General features: G+C 37.6%; 1 long non-coding RNA gene across 1 annotated transcript in view; it reads right to left on the bottom strand.

The window, feature by feature from the left end:
• Window positions 1-25,374, bottom strand: part of LOC118497681 — a 94,359-nt gene that overhangs the window by 39,225 nt on the left and 29,760 nt on the right. Inside the window, exon 2 of the long non-coding RNA XR_004900202.1 lies at window positions 6,064-6,143. This is a non-coding gene — a long non-coding RNA (uncharacterized LOC118497681). The remainder of the gene's footprint in view (window positions 1-6,063; window positions 6,144-25,374) is intronic.

Below are 25,374 nucleotides of genomic sequence, written 5' to 3'. Positions count from 1 at the left end.
GCAACCACATATTAATGTTTCTCTCTCCCTCTCTTCCTCTCTCTCTAAAAATAAATCAATAAATCTTAAAAAAATTAAGACACAAAATGCATTGAAATCTGTTCTTAGAATTAATGGTGGAAAAAATTCAGCATATCATTTTTTGCCTTCTTTATTAATATTTTTGCCACCTCTGGGAGCTATGCTGATTTCTTAGTTAAAACAAGGGTAAACACTCCAGTGAGAGCTGATGTGATCATATAATACAACATATTAATCGGTTTATTGAGAAGGACATTTGCCAGTTGGTGAGTTATACTTTGATATTTGAAAGCTTAGATTCAACCTGAGTAGGTGCAGCTCTTCCAAAATAGGGCATGGTATAGTCGACACTAAATCTCTCAGAATTTGAAGTAAAGGAAGCATGACCTGAGCTGTTGAGTCATTAATGGCTGCCTCTTATATGTGATGTTTTACACTTCTCTCCACTATTTCACCTCATAAGGCACAAAATGAATGGGTGATTTAATGTACATCTTTCTGGAGATCTGTGCAGGAAACACCTAAAAACAGCTATTTTTAAACACCTTTGGCCTTCCCAAGCAAAGGCTGGAGCCAATTTATAACAAAATTTCACCTACATCTCTCAGATGTAAACTTGAGGTTAGCAAGAAATCACACAGTGACAATAACAACTAAAAGGTCTAATAAACAGCTACATGAACATTTAAAAATATTATAGAACAATCTTTTTTCTCACCTGGATTCTATAGTTGAAAGTATTGAGCTGGGGTTATCAGACTCTTATCATAAAAATACCACGTAGAAGGTTTTAAAGTCATTAGGTCATCTTTGCTGTATTAATATTCATTTGGATTTCAAAGATTATTTTGTTAAAACTTAATAAGTGTTATGCTGTATCTTAATGCAATTTTATTCAAGTATATAGATATATAAATAGAGATAGATGTGGCTGTAGATTTTTCTTGTAACCATGTATTCCATTTTTGTTAAGTTATGTTTAACCCCATTTTTCCCTTAAGTCAACAATATGAAAAAATTCCTAAAATGGAATATATGGAGATTGAACACAAGTGTTTCTATCTGAGCTTTTGAGGATATGTGTACATCAAAGCTACTGTTATATTTCAGTTTCAGAAGTAAAAGAAAGCTAAGTCATTTGGGGAGGTTATTTTTCATAACCTGAAATTTATTCAGCCCGACCAGTAGCTTAACAACTCCATGGAAGGTCATTAGAAGTCCGGAAAAAATAAAAAAGGCTTTCAATAGCTTTTATTTTTGCCTTTTCAGGCTCCTAGAACCATGTGACAACGGAATGTCAAGGAAGAGAAAAAAACACACACACAGCAGGTGGCAGGCAGTCCTCGTGGAACTGAGAAAGGAGTGTTTCAAGCTGATTGTCTGTTTTACAGGATTGCCTCCAACACCTCAGAAATTTAAATTCAATGTTACAGAAAAATGACACGAGGCACCTTATTTCCAATTTAATTTTAGTCTTGCGTGCCACTTTCTCTTAAAGGTGTATACAAAGCTTCGTGAAAGTAACGGCACCATTAGCTGCCAAAGTACTCGGCTTACGGTGTCAGTAATCTGGGTTGAGCAGGCCAAGCAGCTTTTTTATTTCCCCTCCTTAACCCATCGTATTGTTTACTTACAGTCATAATGGAATTTTCCCCTCTTTGTCTTTGCCTACCAAGCCTCATGAAAGTTCTAATGGAAACCAAGACCTCTACCTCCAACAGGAGAGGCTAAAAATCTGCCAAACGCTGGCCTTTGTGTGTTAGTGGGTCAGGCAAGAGACCAAAACAGATGACCTGGGCATAAATATTGGATCTGAGTTAGTAGCTAACACAGCTTTGGTGGGCTATTTAGAATTTGGCAGTGGGCTAATTTCGAGAGACAGTGGTCTCCGTGGAATCAGTGGCAGTTTCCGAGAACCAGGAATGGTGACAGTGCAAACAACCAGGCAGTTCCTGAGGCGTGACCTGAGTTGATATTTCAGTCCTGGAGCTGGGGTGACTGCTTGGCACAGTCTGCCCAGAACAGAGGGTTTTGAAGGATGTGGGACTTTCGAGGCAGAAACTGGGAGCATCCAGGCAAACCAGGATGAGTTTGTCACCCAATATCTAGCTTCTCCGGTTTCTTTCTCGGTATTTGAGGTATGTTCTTCCCAGGGATTCTGTGACCTACTTCAAAAAGCCTTTCCCTGTTAAAATTAGCAGGGGTCTGTTTTTGATTTCTGCATTACTGGCCCCTGACTGGTATAGAGATTGGCACAGGACGCGGGTTGCAGGCAAGAAACCTGCAGGGAAATTAGGTAATCTGGTATCTGTTATCTGGCTAAGTGAACATTTATTCACTATTCAGGAAAGAGGTATTAGGTGCAACAGAAAGTTTCCTTCTCACTCGTAATAGCCTGGAATTAAGCACTCACTGGGTGTTGGTTTTGGGGAAGGTGAGTCACTGCTTATATAAAAAAGTAAGAAGGACAAGAAACTTTGAAGATTGGCTGCTATGTGCACTCTGCAGGCTGAGAAAGACAATGACATTCTCTAAGCCATGATACTTGGTAAGATAATAATAACTAAAACCTGGGATTTTTTTCAAGGCTATGATAGAGTAATTCTAATTTTTAGCAGCCACACAACTAAGATAATGAAAATCTAAGTGCAAAGTTCAAGACTGTGTGTTGTTGCATTATAAAATGGGTCAAAGTCTCTCTTGCCATCTTTTGTGAAAATTAAGACATTGCTCAGAAAAGGGTGGGGTCCTGAAATGGAGATGGAGTGGCAAGGCACAAGGCAGGGAGTGTGGAAACATCCATGTTCAGTCATCACCAGACAGATGGCTTTGTCACTCAGAACTCTCCAGCCTTCCTTGAAGATGTTCCTACTTCTTCAACTGATGGAGTCACGCTCCAATAAGAATAGACTCTTCCTCATGACCACTCCTCGCCACTGCTACTACTTCATCTCTATTTCTGTAAGTAGAAACAGCTCCCAGTTTATCCTGAAAACAAAAGTATACGTAACAAAACAATTAGGGACTCTGTTAATTTAATTTGAAATATTCTGGTGAACATTGATAAATAGAGCCTAAGAGCACTTGATGCGGGAGGAAAGAATGTCATTTTTAGATCAAGTTGACTTTTGTGATGTGGGTGCACTTAACTGAAATTCTAGATCTGATGGGTTGGTTCGTTTAGCAGCTAAAACCTGGACTCCAAAGTACTCTGTGACATCAATAAAGTGACAAAAACCATTTGAAAGATAATAGAGGAAGAAATCAAAAGATTGTGCCAGATGCGAATAATGAGTGAAATTTCATTGTTTGTCTGTCATTCACTCAATCAAATTTTGATCCTATGAAAGACCAAGAAGGTGCCCTCTACAGCAAGTCCTTATGAAACACATTGGTGAGGACAGTGCAAGCATTTCTAAAAATTATTGTAGTAGCTGGAGAAAGAAGGAGCAGTTGAAATGGTCTCCTTGCCACAATAAGAATGAGAGGACAATGAAGTTGCAGAAGCTACAGAGTGGTAAAGCTTTTAGGGTAAGCTGAGGGTCGGGCCAGCAGAGATATGAGGGTACCGTAGTAATGTGAATGGTGGGAGCTACAGAGCTATTTGACAGTGCATGAGTGATCACAAGAGCTGTAGAGCAAAAATATATGAGAACTTCAATGAGAATTTACTTGATTTCCATATCCAACTATTGTAGAGACTTGTGACACCTCATGCAATTTCTATTCTTAAATTACTCCATGGAATCACAGACCCTTAAATGAAGAAGAAACCTGATGAAAATGTAACTGCTATAATTGGAAATAGTGGTAGTTCTGTAAACCTTCTATAAGGAAGAAGTTGGGGAAATATTCATAAAACTGTGGAATTTTTTTCCTGCCTATGGCTCGGAGCTTCTATTAACTCCTGGGTACGTAGAAAACCATTGTGGTCCAGAATACAGCTTATAAGGAGTAAAAATTAATGGTACTTATTAATATTTGTCTATATAGTAATGGACCCTGTAAGACTTCAAAAATGTCACATGCCACTTTCCCAGTTTTGAATGAATAGTTGAAATATGTCCTTGGCTACCACAAGGCTTCTACTTGAGCTTCCTGGGGCAGAGGCTGTTTTGATAAGAAAGACCAGATAGAAGTCTGTGGAACTTCCTTCACATGTCAACATAAAGAAGAATAATCGCATTCCTAGTGGAACCACAGACATTACTGCTATTATCAAAGATGTGAACTTTGCAAAGACAGTGATTCTGGTCACATCTCTGCTGGCTATGCAACTCAGCTAGGGCTGAAGTAGGTTTTGGACACAAGCAGGGGACTATCAATGAACATAATCAAATAAAGACTTCAATTGTAGCTGATGCTGCAAATAAGTAAAACCTCGATAGCTGCCATGCACTTATTGATCTGAGGTGTGCTCTTTTCTCTACATCTACTTTGCTGTCATTTTGAAGAAACGTATGCTTTCATTGTTTTGCCTCAGGATTGTCTCAGCCTTCTTGCTCTAAGATTTTAGGTGGAAGAGAATCTTCCCATTTTATAATCCCTAGAACTGACTACAGGTCCACATCATAGAAATGGATTTAGAGAGCAAGAAGAAGCAGAAGTTTTAAATACATTCAGGAGGGTGACAAATAAAATTCATGAATATAATGGAACCTGCTGTCTCTGAAATTCTGAGGATCAGTTGATCTGGGACATTAGAACATCAACTGGGAGGTAGAGAACTCATTAGGCACAGAGCTACATCTTGCAGTCCTTCTTGGTATGTAACAACCTCTTGATTTCGAAGCCAACAGGTACCATTTTGGGGTGGCCAGTTGTCACATTTACCAGGTAACCAAAATAATGTCAACTACGGGTGTCACTCAGGGCCAGAAAAGCATCTGGAGTAGGTCTTAGCCAAAGTACAAGCAGCTCCTGTCCTTGACCTTTACAAACCAGCCTACATTCTATAAGAGATACAAATGCTGAATAAAGGCTCCGTAAAGTTTTTAAGATTATGGGGCAAAACCATTCTCTCTTAGGCACATACATTTTCCTTTTGAAACAAAGTTCTGTCTGTGGTGGAGGCCCCATATATATATTACCACGTAGCCTAAGCTATCCATGAACTGAGAGCTCTCTCACCAACCTGGTCAAAGTCTGCATGCCCATAAACAAGGTAGTACAGTCGGCCCTTCAACAATGTGGGTTTGAACTGAGCAGTCCACTTAATATACTGATATTTTTCCATAAATACATGGCTTCCCATATATTTTGCATCCTCAGATTCAACCAACTGCTAACTGAAAACAGTACTTTTGATCTGAGGTTGGGAATCCACAGATTGACCACTGTATGCATTGTGCCATACCATTTTATATAGGGGACTTGAACATCTGTGGATTTTGGTACCTGTGGGGCCTGGAACCAATTCCCCATGGCTACCAAAGGAAAACCACAGTTATGTATTTTTTGGAGTCAAAAGTTACGCATGGATTTCCAACTGTATGGGGTTTGGTGCCCCCAACTGCCATGTTGTTCAAGAGTCAACTGGAATGTATTCAACTCCCAAAGAAGGTCCCAATGACACTAGTTAATCCCACTACCTATCACCTCACAGGGCATTCAAAAAGACCCACTGATTGTGGAGAAAAAACAGTTCTATCATTTGCAGAATGACTAAAGTTGTTTCACATACTGCAGTTTTCCTTGTTTCGTTTTGTTTTGTCCTTTGCTTTTCCATTTCTCTACATTTAAGGGACAGATAGCACATTTGGGAGGTATACTTTTTACAATCTCTTTAAACTTTTCTGTGGCAAATTTCTCTGAAGCTTTCACAAGGTAAAATAAATAATTACCTTTAAAAAAATACAAAAGCCCCTTTCCTCCGGAAGTGGAAGTGGTGTTGGTAATGAAATACAATCACTTTAGTTTTTTTATGCCTCTCAGAGAAGCATCTAACACACTCCCCAAACTGTCATGCATAATTTGATACAAACGGGCTATCTGCCTTTTCAGTTTAAACACAGAGCACAACTGAAAAGGATGAAAAGTCACCTGCAAGTTATTGTGAAACGGTCAACAATCTGGGAGTCAGGATAAGGGTAATTAGCTGGGAAGTCCACACTTTGTTTTGCCTGAAGAGAAACAAATGAAAAAAATTACATACTGAGTATATCTGCTTGTTTGTGTGTGTGTGTGTATCTCTGCATGTGCATTTATATTTTCATCATGATCGTTGCTTTCATTTGCCAAGCTTCAGTTTCCTCTTCCTCACCCTGAGTACAACTCAGGTGCCACTGCCAATATTGTAATACTTAGTTAATAAGGAGCAGTGGGTGACGGGCTTTTTTTAACCTGCTGAATTTCTCTCATTCCTTGCCAGGCACAGCTTTCACCCCACTCTGTGCACTGAACTTTGCAGAACAACTGTGAGATGATTTTGCATGCCTCTGATTTCTCCGTTCCCAGTGATTTGTTCAACAAAATCGCCAAAAGCCCAGTTATTTGCTGCTCGTACAAAGACAGTTCCCTCTACTTGGAAACGCAGGATTCATCACTTAGATATCAAATCTGGAGTATGCTGTGACTCTTCCAACATTTTAATCTTTTTCTTTGTCAGCTGCGGTTACAACATCCTTTCCTATTCCGCCTTTCCCTTCACACTTCCTTTTCATTATTGTGTTATGAGCAATGCATTTCGTATTCATTTTTTTCACTCAGAAAGTGTTGGCAAATTCGTTTCTGTGTCCTACAGTTGAGATTGTGGCAGAAAAAAAGTGTAAATGCATGTGTCTGCATAAATCTTACAAAGTAATAAGAATGACAGGTTGCATTTTAATAAGACTGAGAAATCTATTTGATGGGTGAGTGTCCCTACCTATCAAAGCTGTTTGAAAGATAGGCATAGAACTTAGTACAATAGACCCTTGACATCTGTGCAAACTCAAATTCATGGATACCCTATCCTGCAGTCTGAAATAAAATTACATGCGACTCTCCCACTTCAAGTGCACGCATCCCTCTCGAAGGCAGCAGCACCGAGAACACAGAAACATATGAGATGCAGATGTCTTCTCCCTGATATCTTTGTTGTCAGACCTTCCTCTTGCTCAGCCCCCTCCCCTGAGGCCTGTCACTCTGCAGTTCGCTACCCTTCAGCCCCTCGCCAGTCCAGCGGAGCTGCCCACATCTGCTACCTTCACTCCAAATCAGTGAACCAGCTGCAGCTCGGCCGATGGTCCCAACTTCCTCTTTAATATGTTTCTCCTCCGACGTGAGGATGGTGCTTCATGCACTGCCTTTGTTTCAGCTCTAGCGGGAAAGGATATGGCAAATACCCATCCCCCTTATTTCTGCCTGTTTCAGTTTAGTGAAACACAAAGGGAGAGACAGTTTTTCCCTTAAAGGCCCTTTTTCTTTTTCTCTAAACCCTTTTTTTCCCCTCTAACTGACATCACTCACATCATACCCTCTTGCTCATATTCGCTAGCAAAGTGAATCTTTCCTAACCTTGTCTGGGAGCGCAGGATTAAAATTAGTTTCAAGAAAATAGCAAATTACAGGATGTGACAGCCCTCGGAGGTGTCACATGTAAGAAAAGAGGAACAGTGACTCCCCTCTCTTCTGTCTGAAATGAGCTCCTTGTGCCTGTTCTAGGGATGATTACCCAGTGATTTCACAGCAGTCAATGCCTACCAGAAGGAAGGAAAGTAGTCAGTTTGTTGTTACTTTGTATTTTTCCAAGAGCAAGAGAATTGTTTATGACTTTGTGTGTGTGTCTCCCATACTACCTTGGACATAAGCAAGGTGCTTAATATTTAATAAGTTCAGAGGAAGCAAAATTATATCAGATGAGGAGAAAATTTATTGTTTTTTTTTAAGGAAATGCCTTAACTCCCTTACATTTTAGAAAGATGGGGGGGGAGAAAGGAGCTCGTATATTTTAATATCTGCTTACATTTGTTTAATAGCTCTGTTTTCAGTTTTTAGAAAGGTCTTAGGAAGAATATGTAAGAGGTGCCTTCTTTTAAGAAGAAACTAACAATTTGTTTCATATTTCCACAAAGCAAGACACTGAGGAACGAAGTTTAAAATGATTGGTATTGCTTTGTGAGTATTTCAGCTCTATATAATGATAGAAGAAATTGATAGTTAATTAGACAATGTAAAATTGACATGTTATCAATGCTGACCAATAAGAGCATCTACTAATTCTAACTGGGCAATATTTAAGGGAATGAGGGTAGCCTAATTTTTTAGAAGTTCGTTTTGATTACTTATTTTTAGAGCAACAGAGAGGTTAACTTTGACTAGGTATCATTCAAATGAATTATTAAGTTTTTTATAAAAAGTATAGGGTGAGTTCATTTTCTGTGATATATCTGATACCTGAAACCATCAGCAGAGCACTGGAGCGACCCACCTGCTGGCGTGTCCTTAGCCTCATTCCCTCCATCAGACCCAGAAGTTGAAATCCATATGCACTAGATTCCATAGAAAATAGAAAATATCTTTTCTGAAGCAAACAGAGTTGTGATCAATATTTTTAAGCAGAGGAAGAAAAATCATTCATAAAAATTAGTCAACTGAATTTCATGGATTACATGTATCAAAATACAGCTGTTTGACCAGATGTTTTATTTATTTTGCTGGATTTATCCTTGCACTGTGGTTGAGTCTCTTCTTCAGTGCTAATATAATTCAGTTACTCTTGATAAAAACAAGCTCATCTCATGCCTCCACAAAGTGTATGTCACTTTTTTAGTAGTGCTAATAATTTAGAATTTACTATAAAATGTTTTACAGGAAAAATATGAAAAGTACTGAGAGTTTTCTAGAAATACAATTAGAAAACCTACTATAATAATTGGTTATTTACTGAAATATTTGACAATGTCACAGTTCCGAATTTCAGGGAATCCAACAGCAAATACATACAAGCATCTCCCAGATTATAAAGAGTCCAGGAGCCAGGCACCTGGAACATCGCTGCTTTTGCCGTCATGCTTCTCAAGCTGAGGGACCCCTTCCCTTCATGTCTTATCACCTCTATTTTCTCCCTTTAACCAGGAAGGAAGGGGCCTCCCAATGTGATTTATTCCAGCCCTTAAACCTCAGATTTGGCCCTGAATGGCGCCTTTGAAGGCTAAAGGAGGTCCAGATGAAAGAGGGGCTGACTGGAAAAATCCACAGAGAAATGCATTTTACAGATTAACATGCCACAAACCCTCAATCAAAAACCCTGAACAAAAGTCAACAGGCAGCAGAGGTTGCATCCGGAAGTTGTTGGAGGAAGAATGTGGAGAGAAAGGACATCTGGACGGGAAGGAGGGGTTGAAATAATCCCCACAGCTCGGTGCTGACTCAGGGGAAGTCAGAAATACAGAAGTCTGGGAAAGGTGAAAGAAATATTAAGGAGAGTATAAGTTAGTGCGGAAATTATTCTTTTATGGATATACGCATATGCTGTTTTGATAAGAAACTTTTTTTGGTATACCTATCATGTTCTAGCCCCACATTATTCATTATATAAATTTCGTATTTTACCATTATATTAGTCTATTGAGCGATCATAGCGCCCCATATTGTGTTTGTGGAAACTACTGTCGAGGAAAAGGGAGTCTATCAATCTTAAGTGTGAATGCATGGAGCTGAGAAGGATTATGGCCCAAAAGAAGGAGACCCCAAATTCAAACCGAAGTCTAGTCCCAAAGCCCAGGCTTTTTAAAAACCACACTGCCTCCTAAACTCTTCTGCTTTAAACTGGGAATACAAATTGTAGACACATTTTTGAAAGAGAAGAGGACTAATATCTATTCTTATGTAAATGAAACATTAAAATAGTGGATTTAGATACTTATTTTGCATCTAAATTATTTGGGTAAAAAAGGTAGATTCACTGGCCCACTTTTAAACAATCCTCCTCAGTACTTCTGGGACAGTCTTTGGGGATATTGAGCACACTTTTGAGAATCCACTGTTTCCATTACTGTTCTGGATTGCAAACCACTGAATCTGGCCTTGGGTGCTGTAACAACAAAGTAGGTGGGTTTGGCAGGCAGAATACTGGCCCTCCGGAGATGTCCAAACCCTCAATCCTCAGAATCTGGGAATATGTTAATTTACATGGCTAAAGGGACTTTGCAGATGTAAATTAAGGATTTTGAGATTTGAATGGGGAGATTATTCTGGATTAGGCAAGGGAACCCAATGTAATCACCAGGGTCCTGGGCAGGACAGAAAAAGGCAAAAAGGTGGGAATTAGAGAAGGAGGCATGATGAAAGAAGCAGATGGGGAGAGGAGGGGTGAGGATGAAAGCTCTGGTCAGAATGATACAATTGCTGACCTTGGGGATGGAGGAAGGAGCCCTGCTCCAAGGAACACAAGCAGCTTCTAGAAGCTGGAAAAGGAAGGAAAACAGATTCTGCCTCAGATCCACCAGAAGACATGATTTTGGCCAAATAAGCCCCATTTTACACTCCTGAAATCTGGAATTGTAAGATAATAAATATGTGTGTTTAAGTCACTACATTTGAAGTTATTTTTACTGCAACGTACACAGAGGCATACCAAACTGCTTATCTTTAAATGTACTTCTAAAATACATAAAATTATCGTGCTAGGTATAGAAAATGCCCTATGTCCTCTGAGCAGATCTCTTCATATCCTGTAATTTTTTTTAGGATTTCCCTTGGGTTTTAGAGCAGACACTTATGTTGAAAGTTTAAGCATCCCAAGTTCCTCCTAGTCCCTAAGAAACATACTACTCAGTAGTGACCTAATTATGAGTTTTTCTTCTCCCTGAAGATTTGATTTGCTCAGGTGTCTGTTCATTCTTGCAACTGCCTGAATACATTATCACTCCTGTTAGATGTTCAGTTAATGTGTTTCAAAAGAATGCATCAATGAATGAAAAAAAAACAAACAAACAAGAATGCAATTCTCCCTGCCATGACTAGTCCTACTTAGTTTTGACTAATATAACAAAATCACCCCAATACATACATATTATTGCAAAAGAGTACACTAAAAAACATAAGGCAATTGTTCTAAATGGTCTGTGTGCTCGTTTCACTATTAATGAAGAGGGGCAAGTGAGAATGTATTCTGGATCTCTCTCTGGCGTGGTCAACATCCACTAAAGTTTCTTCTCAGCCAAGAGTGATCCTATAAAAAATTCCATCACTGATGGAATGACAGTAGTTTTCTGACTGTAGAGGTAATTTGTAAATCACTCACAAAAAAAACAATAAACTGTTTCGTGTACTTAGCTTTAAATATAATAATTGAGGAAATCTGTCCACTTGAACAGAAAATGCCGGAAAGCCAACAGGCTAACTCAGGACGTAACCCTACTTCTCTGGGCATGGTAGACATTACTCAGCTTAGTGATAAAGAAAGGATCACTAAGTTTTTCTGTATCTGATTTGAGTTTTTCCGTATCTACTATACCATCTCTAGTTTCCCCATCTTGGTTAAAAACATGGCACTACTCTCAAGACAGCGGATTTGTTCAAAGGTTTAAAAATATAGGGTATTTTACAAGCTAGTTATTTTTCTTTTCATTTTAATTTAATACAAAGTTAAATGAATAGTTAATTATGAAAGAACAATATTTTATTTAAATCATTTGAACTCCAGGTACCATTACAAAATTATAGTATTTATCATTTTTGGGTGGAGCAATATGAAAACCAACAAATGAACTAGAATGAAATAAAACAATCACCATGTTTAAAGGGATTTAAGAGAATGGAGAATTTTAAATAATTTTGAAAATGATTGCTTAGTCAATAATTAGTGGGAAATTGTCTATAATGAAAGAAAAAAATTGGGTTATGATCGTATTCCATGTCACACACAACAATAAACATGTAATAGTTTAAAGAACTAAAAACCAAAATATTTTAAAAATATCAAATAAAAGTTTTGGTCACTTTGAATTATGTAAATTTTACCTAGAAAGAGCCAAAACCAAAAGCCATGAAAGACACGCCTACAAATTTGAACTTGTCAAATTTAAATTTTCATTGTGTTAATGCTATTAAAATAAATACAATATAAATTACACTTTGAAAAACATCTGTACTGTATTTAATAAATAATGTACAGAATATATAATACATATATAACTCAGAAATTATATATGCTCCAACAGAAAATGCATATAAGATTTATCAGAGAAATGCATATTAAAAACCAAAGGGAGATAGTGCATTAGATGGATAAAACTTTTAAAGAGTTGAAAAATGGTGTTGGAGAATGAGAATTCCCCTTCACTGTTGATGACTGTATATTAGCAAAAGTTAATGAGCCAATTTGGTATATACACCCAACATTTAAATGGCTCTATTCTTAAATGCAGAGTTTTCACCTCTACGATACTATCTTCATTACTGTTTTCACATGTAAAAATATATAAATAAAAGATTTATTATAATATGGTCTCATAATTATGACACATTGGAGATAACCTAAATGCTCATCAAAAGGGGAATTTTATATTATATATTTTAAAATCTTCATAATATGCCCTGGCTGGCATAGCTCAGTGGATTGAGCATGGGCTGCGAACCAAAGCATCGCAGGTTTGATTCCCAGTCAGGGCACATGCCTGGGTTGCAGGCCACGGCTCCCAGCAACCACACATTGATATCTCTCTCTCTCTTTCTCCCTCCCTTCCCCCTCTAAAAATAAATAAATAAAATCTTAAAATAAAATAAAATAAAATGCTTAAAAAACAAAGAAAATAAGTAAAATCTTCATAATATGAAATATGATGTAACCATTAAAATAATGAAGTATATGAATTGACATTAAAATGTGTCCAGAACATATTGTTCAATATAAAATAAGCCTTAGAACACACAAAACACGATCCAATGTATGTTTTTTAAAGTTATTTATGTAAAACACAGCCATGCAGATGCATAGAAAGGACTGTCAAGCTCTCTAATAGGGACATCTCTTCAGAGACGACTGTGTGATGACAAGATTATGTGGATACTTTATTTTGATTTTTTCTATTCAGTTTAAATATTTTATAATGTAAAACATATGCATTTTACTGTTAAAAAGGCTAAAATAATCTCTTTTATAAGCATTTCCACATTTTGAAGTAAGAATATTCAGATTTTAAGTAACTGGTTTTCCTTTAAATCATGCTGTTTTTCTTACCAGAAAGCCCCAGCAGGGCTGTAATCATTAAATAAGTTATGGAAATTAAATATATGATATAAAATACACAACAAACACAAGCCTCTCAAGATGATTGCTACTAATATCTTGCAGCCTAACTTGAGACACAAAGCTTTCCACTTGGCGTATTCCATGATTACACAATTACATTAAATGTAATTATAATTCATAAAGTTTGAAATTGAGAAGAGAAATCCCTCTGTGTTCCCATTTCTCCTCTGTACTAGATTTTTAATTCTCGATTGATTGTCTGATTTGTTTTGGGTTTTCCTTTTCTTTCTAAACAAAACCATCCAGCAATAAGACTCAACCTGGGGGTACTTCCTCCATTTCCTTCTAATCTTCCTTGGCTTGGTTTTGTATCAGTGTTGTCACGATAAGCTCCTAAGGTCCTCTAAATAATTCCTTGATTTCCTTTAAGAAATGTTTGACTCTCCTCCATTTGGCCATTCCTTCTGGGCTGAATTCAAAGCACATCTCAGATGCAATTCAACCTTAAAGAGGAAAACACCACCTGGCTGGCGTAGCTCAGTGGATTGAGCTCAGGCTGCGAACCAAAGTGTCGCAGGTTCGATTCCCAGTCAGGGCACATGCTTGGGTTGCAGGCCACGGCGCCCAGCAACTGCACACTGATGTTTCTTTCTCTCTCTTTCTCCCTCCCTTCCCTCTCTAAAAATAAATAAATAAAATCTTAAAAAAAAAAGAGTAAAACACTTATGTGGATTTTTCAGGATGACAGAAAAATACTGTTGGGTTGACTTTGTCTATACTATTTCTGTGATTGCAGAAACAGAAGGGAGAACACTTTCCGAGACCTGGTGTGACCAACAATGAAATAAAATGATTGTGGTGAGCCTCAGCCCAGCGGCAACAACCCAGGAACCTGACAGACCCAAGGCAGCTCCTAGGACGTCAACGCGAAGGTTGACAGAGCCTGCCAAGCAGCCAGATGCTGCTGTCAGGGACGGGACAAATGGACTGCAGTTTGCTGTCTGTTTCCTGTGATTAGCATCAGCAGCACCCGTCACTCCTTCTTCCAGATTAATTAGTAAAGTCTGGTGTGAAGAATTTCAATAAAATGTTTGTTCAAAAGGGGAAAAAGAAACATCTGTTTGGGAGTTGTTTTTCTCTCTCAGTCATGGCCTGTGCAATGTGTAGATGTGTGTGTGTTGTGGTTGTTTATATGTCGGTCATTTCTATGCTTCCGTTTGCTGGACCTTACAGCAGTGCACAGGCAGAAGTAACAACAGCATTGCTTGATTCTTATTTTATGTTTCTTTTCTAGTATAGGGTCAAGGATCAGGGTTTAAGGTTCGACACTTTACCTTTTCTTTGTTTTTCATTCCTTCCTTTGTCTCTTTTTTCTTTGTTTCTTTTTATTATCAAAGCAGCTCTTTATGTCATAGATCAGTTTCATATAAGAAGCAAAACAATGTGTTAAGATCGATAACACTCTCCATGATGCAAAGCTTAAAAGAAAGTACATTATACTGTGAAAAGCCAAGGACACTAGGACCTGAAACAATTCTTACCTCTTAACTGTAAAAATGTAGGTTTCTTTTCCCCCTCAACCTCTCACATGACAGTTACTGGTTGATTAGGGAAAAGAAAAACCCACACAGAATGGCCAAAGGCTAGTATACATTGTAATATAATTCACAATTTGTTAATTAAAAATATATTACACAATTAAAATATTTTTATAAGAACATGATGAAAACAATTCATACTCGAATAGAGCTTACAGTCCCATGCAGCTATCACATATATTGCCTTGTTTTGTCTTTACAACAAAATTGGGAGGTGAGGAAACTCAATGTCATAGACTTGCCCAAAAGCAGGCAGCTGAGAAGTGTTAGAATGGGGACTCGCAAACCTGGATTTTCCTTCTCCAGTTTCAGAGCTCTTTTGATAATGCTTCTAAAGCTTCAAGAGAAGAATATAACCCTTTAAAGAAAAATACACGTAAAAGATGCATTAAAATATTAGAACGACTATTCAGAAGGGTGGGTTAAATTCAGTTTTTTATCTTAAGAAAAGATAGAGGAATAGACAAATCCCTTATTGCTACAACCGGGAGTCCATTTGTTTTAAAGGATGTGCCAGACTGCATTAGCGTTATTTAAACAAGGATGTGCCATTTGATTTAGCAGTATTAGATTACGTTTGCATCCATAATCTCATAAGTTTTACAGTCCCATTTTTATAAAAAGATTAGTTAAGAATGGTAGAGCTGGCATACAGATGAGGTATTCTTTTCTGAGTCCATTTACTGAACATCTCTCTCTATATATATTATATGCACTTCGCTACATATCTATTCATCTACTTATACAGTGTTTCATGTCTCTCACCTAGTAAAATGTAAGTTACTTCAATAGCCTATTCTTGGAAAATTACATACGTGTATTTTCACCACCTGTACAGGGGTGTACATACTCAGCATCTCCATGACACAAGGCTAAAGGAGTGACCTTCAAAGTGTCCTTACTTGTAACAGTGTAAGATGCCTGTGCTTTATTAGTCGATAGTCAGGGACAGTAGATACCTAATTATGTACAAAATTGGCTATCTAATATTGAATATACACTGCAATGAAAAAAATGAAATGATAAATGAAAGTACTCCCCAAAATTCTGTATATCAAATTTTTAGTGTCAGTGACTGCACAAATCACAGCAGTTTTAAAGAGATGCCATCGCATGTTGCTCTGAGAAAGGACACTTGAGATTTAGAGGCACGAGTTCTTGGTGTGAGTATTATTTATGGTCCAAAGGTCTGCCTGGTGGTCATTTTGAAATCTGTTCACCAATGTTTCACCTGAAATCTCCCTGCTTTTCATCTGAATCAAATAATTAAGAGACTTCTAGTATATGTGTTCCTAAGTCAAAGTCATACCCATTCGGGGGTGAGAAGAAGTCTATAGAAGGAGAAACGTCAGAATAAGCGGGTTATTTCAACTTAAAGTTAAAAATCAGAAAGGGCAAGATGATTCCTTCCGTGGCTGATGGAGGCTGAAACGCCGTATCCAAGGCCTAAGGGAGAGTAGGAGCCACGTGACAGTAACAGAGCTCATTATACTGGAGATTCAATGTGGGGGGCAAATATATGTCCGGCTGAAATTATTTTTTTACCTAATAGTTTACCTAATAGTTAATAGTAATTTAAATAGTTCATTTAAATTACTTTGGTAATCTATCTATAAATAAATTCTAAAATTACTGATGTATAGAATATTAAGGGAGCTTTTTAATTTTAGTAATTTTATAATGTAAACAAATCTTAAATTACTCCCTATAAGAGAAAAACATAAGATGTATCAAATGATAATTCTGTTATTATATTTGCAACCAACTTGCATATACTACATATACCGCATTTGACATATACTACACATGTGAAATCAAAATGATTAAACCTGAAGCAGATATGACAATCCATCAGCTGTGAATCAAGTTGTGTGCAATTTTGTCATATACAAGGTAAACTGGTATCACATGTTGACATGAGTGGAGCTTGCAGAACTAGAAATTGCTCTGGGTGAGTCAGTGCATGAGCGGTGTGCGTGGCCTGGGACATTGTCATACACTATTAGAGACTTTACAAAACTGTACCTTTAGGCTATACTAAGATATATCAAAATGTATTCTTTCTTTAATAATAAATTTAACCTTAGCCTACTATAAATATTTTGTTTTAAACTTTATTTTTTTTAATTTTCAGCTCTCTGCATTAACACAGCTTAAAACACAAACACATGTACAGCTGTGCAAAACTATTTTCTTTATATTTAATCAGCTTTTTCCTATTTTTAATTTTTTCTTTCTTTTTTTTTTTTTTACTTTTTAAACCTCATTAAAAAACTAAGATACAAACATGCATTAGCCTAGGTCTACACAAGGTCAGGATCACCAGTATCACCATCTTCCACTCCACACCTTGTCCCACTGGAGGGTCTTCAGGGTCAGCAACACACCTGGGACTGCCACCTCCTATGGAAACAATGCCTCCTTCCAGAACACCTCCTGCAGGACCAGCCTGAGGCTCCTCTTAAGGAGGTGTCACTCTTTTCCGAAGTATGTGCAGGATAGTTTGTTCTGTTTGTCCCTTTTATTCATCTCGGATTTCCTTGTAAGCAGATAATTAACCATGAACATTCTACTTTATTAATAGAAACCTTCTGGGGTGGGGTCCCTGTTTCCAAACTTTTTAAAGAGTGTGTTGAGGTCTGCAAAAGCTTCTGCTAAATACTTTACTGTGGGTTTACTTAGGGGTTCTTTTTGCTCTCCTCCTTCACTTTCCAATTCCTTTATGTTTTCTCTAGCTGTGTGTTCCTGTTCCTGTTCCAGTTCTAACTACATGTCCTTAGTCAGTTGTTCAGTCACCACTTCTAGAAGTTCCTCATTGCCATCCTCATCCTCGCGGGGTTGAAGTTGTTTGCCATCTCAACAGTGGCCTTATTGATTTTTGCAAACTTCTCATCCTTGTTGAATCTTTTTAAGTCCTGGCCCAAACTCTCAAGTGTCTTCTTCCAGATACCATTCGTACACTCCTCGGTGACATCAGCCTTTTCCAAGCAAGGTTCTTGATGTAGAGATAGAAGCTGTAATCCCTCCAGAGCCGCACCCGTGTTTCTCAGTGTCTTCCTTGGTTTCAGCAACAGTCTGAGCAGAAGTCCTTCTCAGGGAGTAGTCTTTAAAAGCTTCTGTAACTATTTGACATATGCACTGGATCAAAAAGATGATATTTACAGGTAGAAACACCAGTTTAATAGTGGAATAATCATCAATGAAAGGAAGATGTATGGGAGCCTTGTCAAAAATGAACAATTTTTTTTAAAAATTTTATTGTTTTTTATTCATTACCATTTATCTCTCAAAACATCTTCTACCTCCACCTACCTCCTCTGCCCCCTACAGTCATCAAACAAAGTCTTGAAAGATTTGTTATTCTCCAAACAGTACTTCTTCATTTCACTGATGTAACAGTTCAGGAGAGCATCTTGGGAAAGGACCCGGGGCCTCCATGGCTTTTATTGCTCTTGTGGTACACTGGTGGTGTGTACTTGGCGATGTGCTTGAGGCCTTGAGATTCTCTCTGCGCTAGATCACAAAGGGTTTCACATTTGTAGCTGCAACATCACCTCCAAGCAAGACGGTTATTCTGTCCTGAGAGTTTTTAAAGTTAGCATTGACTTGGCCTCCTTATGGGTAAAAGTTCTCTCAGGCATCCATTTCCAGGATAGAGAGGTTTCATCAATACTGAATATTTGTTCTGGCACATAATTTCCCAAAATTATTCAGCTGCCTTCACATCAGCACTTGCAGGCTCACCACTCACTTTAACATTAGGTAATGAATGAATAATGATCCTTGAATCAATTACCAAGAGCTAGCAGCAACTTTGACATTGCAGTTGGGACCAGTCTTTTCTTTCAACTTTGCAAACAAGCTTTTTGCTTTGGTCACAATCATCATGGTGCTGACAGAGACATGCTTCTGGGTCTGGTCCCTAATCCAGGCCGTTAGAAATTTCTCCATGTCTGACATAGTCCCTTCCAAAATGTTCATTGGTCTCGTTGCTTTCACCAAAGCAGATCCTTTGAGCACTTTCATTGTTGTTCTCTTGTTCTTCCAGATCACAGCTGTGGTGGAATGGGCCATGCCTGATTGGTGAGCCATAACCATCGCTGATTTTCCACCTTTGTAGTCTTTAATGACTCAATTTCTTTCCAGGTCCTTATTCTAAGTGGCTTTTTACTGGCAACATTAGCAGTGGATTCTGTATGCCTAGGGGCCACGATGAACAAACATGAAATGAAATCAAGCCCAAGGGAAAACGATGCAATCCCAAACATGGTAAGCATGAAAGTGCCTGAGGCTGCTGGCAGGATAACGGCACACTGTTTTACAGCAAACATTTTTTTACTAATAGATAGACTACCTTCAAAAATAACTTAGAATAGAATCAATATATAGTAAATACATAAGTCAGTAACATAATGATGTATTATCATTAGCAAGTAGCATGTACTCTACAGGGTTGTATACGCTCTACTTTTACGCTACAGGGAGCAGAGCAGGTCTGTTTACAGCAGCATCTCCAGAAACACATGAGTAACGCCTTGCCCTGGGACATTACAGCGACTGCAGTGTCACCCGGTGATAGCGAATTTTCAGCTGTATTATCACCTCAAGGTACCACCATTATATATTTGCTCCATTATGACCAAAACATTGTTACGTGGATCTTAACAACTGCAGGAAACCTGGCTATTAATATGAAATAAATCCTCACGTTTCAGTCTTTAAGAAGAATATGAATAACCTTAAACTTTAAAACATTGCTTTTAAGCCATTCCGTCATAAAACATATTAAAAACCATTAAATAGTAATAAACATGTGGAACTCATTTATCAGTTTTCCATTTGTGGAGTACACATACACACAATCATTCAGATAAAGTTAGGAAACTGGCTAACATGAGCCAAGCTCTGGTAACATCCCGATTATTTAGAGGGTGACTTGTCATACAATCTTGTCATGATGTGCATGATTACTTCAGATAATTTTACAATTAGAATAATGTTGGAAACCACGTAAATGTAAAATAATTAGATTTTATATCCATACTTTTTAAAAGAATATCTCGCATGATAATTGAATTACATTTGAAGAATTGTAATACAAGAAATCAAACACGGTATGCTATGTCTTTGAATGTAAGGACAAGACGTGTGTGTGTGTTTATTGCATATGTGTGTCTGGTTGTGATTCACAGTTAAGAACAACTGAATTTTTAATTTAGTACATTGACCCAAATGTCGGAAGAAAGTGCTATAAGGTATAAGTGATGCTCATCTAATTTTAATTTTCTTCTTTATATATATATATATATATTTTAATTTCAACAAAAGATATCTCTTTTTTAATGAGATGAATGAGTTTTGATACAAAATATATGCTGCTATGTTAACCAGGACATAACAGAAAACTCCTGATGTCTGTGTGGCTTATAAAAAATACAGGTTTCCTTTCTCTTATGTAATTTCCACTGCAGGTCTGACACCCCATCCTCCATCTCGTAATAGCAAAACAGAAGAATATGCACCAGCTCTTAATACTTTCAGTCTAGAGGTGACAAACATACAATCTATTGGCCAGTATCAGTAGCCTGTCCCAACCTAACTGTCTGGGAAACTTAGAATCACAAGGAGAAAATAGATATTTGCCAAATATTAATTCTTCCTGCCAAATAACCTGTTCTTTCTACCTCTATGCTCTGGCCTTAGTGTGCCAAGATCACAGTGGTGGTTAGTTTTCCAAGTGATGCCCGTTTACAGTGTTAAATCTGATTCTTATCTAACTATGATGGTCAACTTTATGTATCCCTTTGGTTGGGCTACGGTACCCAGTTATTTGGTCAAACACCAGCCTAGATGTTACTGTGAAGGAGTATGTTAGATATAACACTGAAATTGGTAGACTTCGAATAAATCGATTTTCTCCATTATGTGTGTGGATTTCATCCAGACAATTTTGGAAGCCTTCGAAGAAAAGATTGAGTTCCCCTAAAGAGAAAGGGATTCTGCTATCAGCCTTCCTTCAACTTAAGACTTTAAATCAATTCTTGCCAAAACCAATTATTCAAAAACTAACCCCCATTCTCTCTCTCTCTCTTTCTCTTTTTTTACTCCTCTAAATATATACAGATATACATCTTATCTAGGTTACATACGTATATGTAAATAATACACAAACACATACCTCTTACCGGTGCTATTGCACTGGAGAACCCTAACTAATATACAATCTCTCAGTGAATAAAATAAACCGATTTTTCTACTGTACTGAACTTAAACTCTGACACACGGTCTAAAACAGAGGACAATATTTGCAATTAGAACTCTCAGAAAATCCAAGATAAACAGCACCTGAAGGTTCCACTAGGAACAAAGGAAAAATGTCTCTACTGCCATGACCACCATCCTTTATCCCATCTCACTTCCAATTATGTTTCTATTAATAGTTTGTTTTCTTACAAATGGCAAAGGAATGAAAACTAAAGAGTCCGTTCACCGTGCCAATCCCTAGTTTGTAGTTTTCCATTACAAATGTGATTACCTATCTGTGGAAGAACGGGGCCCACGCTGGTAAAATGTCTGGTGGGGTTTGGCAGCTTTATGTTCTATCTTTCCCTGTTTGCTTTATCTCTCCCATTTCCTATTATGTATGTCATATTTTTTTTCCTAGCTATGCACTTAACAGGCTTCCCGGGTTTAATTTGTGTCCAGGGGGAGCACTATGTTTGCTTGGTTTTGAGGTTGACACTTCTCTTTGGATACTTACCATATGTTTTTACAATATATATTATACCATGTTCCTGTTTTCTCAGCGCATATTTGTGTGTGGGGGGGGTTAACTAGAGCAAAATGAACAGATTAAATTATATTTCAGTCATAGTCTGGCTTAATTTTCACTTGAATTCATTTCAAACTAAATGTTGCATCCCCATTCATCTTTATTCATTCAACTGTATCCCATGGATGTTTGCCATTTAAACACCTGGTAGTTTTCCCTCTTGGCAGATTCTTGGCTTGGTCCTAGCATTTCTAGTGCTTTGGTAGAATTAAGAACATTATTTTTCTCAAAGGTGAGGAGAGTTTGGGGGGAAATCTAATGTCACTTATTTCCTTGCCAAAGATATGCTAAGAGGTAAATTTCATAGCTACAACCCTCCCTCCAGGGCTCCATGCTTGTTATAAATGTAAATCTTCACAGTGTAGTTGTGAGGGCTGAGAAGGTGGAAGCAGCTTCAAGTCATTCCCAAAAAGTCATTTCCCTACTAAATAGCAGCATTTTCACTGTCCCTCACTATTGACTAGGAAATTCGAGAGACTCCAAAATGGAATCCATGCAACACGACATCAACACTGCATCTGATGTTTATTGTGCGTTCACTGGACACATAGTTTAATCACTCAAGAATTGTGAGTTGTTACTATATTTCATTTCCACAAAGAGTGAGGGCACCATGCTCTCTTTCCCCTTCCAACCAATGTCCACTTCTGTCTGCCCGTGCGATATACGTCAGCAACATTTGTGTGCATGGAGTTATCCATTCTACCAGTAAATCCTGCTACACTCTAAGTGGTGCATCAGGATCAACAGTGACAGAACAGCTCTGCCAGCTGTCTCTGTATCTCCTGCAGCTCACAGGCCCTACATCGTAAGAGGACAGAATTTCTTATTAGAGGTAGCCTTGGCCTTAATATAGATTTGCTCTTTCTGGGGGAAGATTTCCCACCAATCAGAGAAAGACAAGAGCAAATCACAACAGGCTTTTCAAATAGCTCCTAAAGCTACAAATGCAGCATGTTCAGTGTGGGAAGCATTGTTAGTGATGCATACACTCTCCCGGCCACAGCCACATATTGATCAAACCCACTGTTGTAGCACTGTCTTTGGAACTAAAGACCACGGGCATGCACACTCACACGTGTGTGTATGCTGGGTATCAAACTCTATATCTAAATAAATGTTAAATACCGAAGGTAATTGTACTAGTTAAAGATGTATGCAATTAGGGAGGTCACTGTGACCCTCTGCAGTCTCTTTTCGAAGCGAAGTGACCCAGCCTGAAAAGACACCACTTGGAAAAGTACTAAAACAGAGTCAGAACTGTTTCCACAATTCTGTGAAATTGAGTTAATTCAGTGAGATAGGTAAGATTTAGCAAATTTTAATTTAGCATTTACATGCATATAATAAATATGCAATGATAATTTAATCTAGAGATAATTTGTTTGGAAAAAATATACGCAAAACATCTCTTTGAATTATTGTGCTTCATCCCAGTTCCCATTTTAATTAAGTTTAGGCTTTATTTTTCTTTTTGGAAGCACATTCTTAAGCACATTTCTCCAAAATAAGTATTCAAGGACATTTGTAATAAGCAATCATAAACATTTGTTATCTATAAAAGTTTTATATGTGTGTGTTATATTTGCATATAACAAAAGGATAATTTATATTCTTTGGATTTCAAACTCTGATGTCCTTGTTTCAACATGTAGACATCAGGATTCCACTAAAATTTGATTCAAGTATAACTTAACCATAACTAAATTTTGTATAATTTAAACACAACATAATTAGAAATCATACAAAAGTAAGATATACCAAAATTATATGTATATCCACCAAATATTGAACTTAATTTACTAAACTTTCCATTAACAAATAGAATAGAAAGTCTCTTTGTCAGTTTGAATTATCTAATATGTATGTCAGTTTACTTAAACAACTGTTGAGAGTTAAAATTATGAAGTTTATTTGTAAATGGGGCTCTGTTCTTAAAATAAGTTTATTTTTTTTCCTTCTTCCAACCATTTCACATAGCATGTAGCAGGAGAACATACGTTTTCAGCATAACCCTGAAGAAGCACTTCCGGAATGAAGAAGAGAGGGGTGTCGGTACAGCGCATTAGGTTAGGGACGGTTGCATCTTCATTTCAGTGGCTTCTGTTGCCTTCAGTTTGGTGAGGATTGGCTGATGAGCTGAAGATAAGCGAAAAGAAAAGTCACATCATGTAACAGCTGTCGTAAACTGAACATGTAATAGAACTCAACTCATCTGTTCCCTTTCTGTAAACTAAGATACACACTTTAAATTCAATACTTCATTACACACACTAAAAGGTATGTTTATTTAACCTAAAAGATACAGTGTAATAAAATCCAGTAAGTAGAGAAGAAACACTTTCATAATTTAAAATTTGCTGTTACAACAGGGACCTGGCACTCGAAGATGGAACCAAGTGCTCTCAGTCTCACGCTCATCATTAGGTCCAGTTTGGTTTGTTCGGATATGAAATACTGTAAATATTCTGAGATTCTATAAAAAAATTCTGAAAACACTTCGATTCTTTCCTCTCTGCCTTATAAAAATATCAGCATATAAAATGACTCTGTTCAATGTGACAATGAATTTTTTGTTCAATGTAGATGCAGCTGGTACCCTCCGTCCATCACATACATTTTGTCTGACAGCCTTCAGGATGCATTCTCACGGTTGCCACAGCACGTTCTAGAAAACCCTTTGCCCTTACTTTCATACGTAACCAAGTAGGATAGATCTTTTAGGGGAAGCATTGAGACCAACAGGATAGAAGAATTCTGTAGCATGACAAAGCCATGAAATAATGTCGCAAAATGAATGGTAACGGACACTCCACGTGGGGATGAGCCCGCTCCCACTCATGCCCTCACCGTTCCCAGTGTGAGAGAATGCAAGAGGCCACTGAACTGACCAGGAAGCACAAGGAAATTGACGGAAAGTCCTGTTCATTTGGAAGCATGGGGTTCACTGCATGGTTGATCTAATCAATGCCAGTGTTACTCTCTAGAAAAAGAAAGAAAAGAATAAAATAACGCTGAGTAGATTTCATTATATTGTTCAGATCATATATGAATACCATCAGTTCAGAGCTGGAAAAAATACTGGTTTGACATCCAGACTTTCAGCATTCCAGACTGACATTTTAAGAAATAAGTAAGTAAATCTCTTTGGGCATGTCATTGCTGTTGTTGCTAAGAAGGGCAGCAAACTTCAGAGTGGGTACCACATGCATCACTAAAATAAAGTTAACCCAAAGTCTATTATAAAGCTACATAATACTGATGAGTAATGCAGAGCCCTGGACAATCATCCCTCGGTGGTTCCTTATAATACTCACCTTCACTGTTTTAAAGAAACAATAACATGAAGCTACCAATCCATGAAAAATTGATCTTTAGTACTTTAATGTAATTAGTTCTTAATTCTCTCTCTAGTTTCTCTGGATCTGCTTAAGTTTTGAAACCAATTCAAAGCAAAACGACGTTTTAATTATTGCAACATGTAACTTAATGGGAGTTCTTTTAACATCTCAGTGAAAACACCTCACAAATCCCTTTTGCCCTATCCTTCTGATGTCTGTATTTAATTTTAAACTTTCTGCACACCAGGCATGCATTTTTTTTTTTGCAGAGCAATGAACTAAGATAATCACTGTTACTCATCAACACACATCCTGAACTTAACCACTTTGAGTTTCGAAAGAAAGAAATAAAATCTTCCTTTAAAAAACCTTAAAGGTGACAGCCAGTAGCCATATGCTGGGGAT

This window comes from Phyllostomus discolor, chromosome 1, assembly GCF_004126475.2.
Source record: "Phyllostomus discolor isolate MPI-MPIP mPhyDis1 chromosome 1, mPhyDis1.pri.v3, whole genome shotgun sequence".
Classification (NCBI taxonomy): domain Eukaryota; kingdom Metazoa; phylum Chordata; class Mammalia; order Chiroptera; family Phyllostomidae; genus Phyllostomus; species Phyllostomus discolor.
This window is presented reverse-complemented; position numbering and strand designations above follow the sequence as displayed.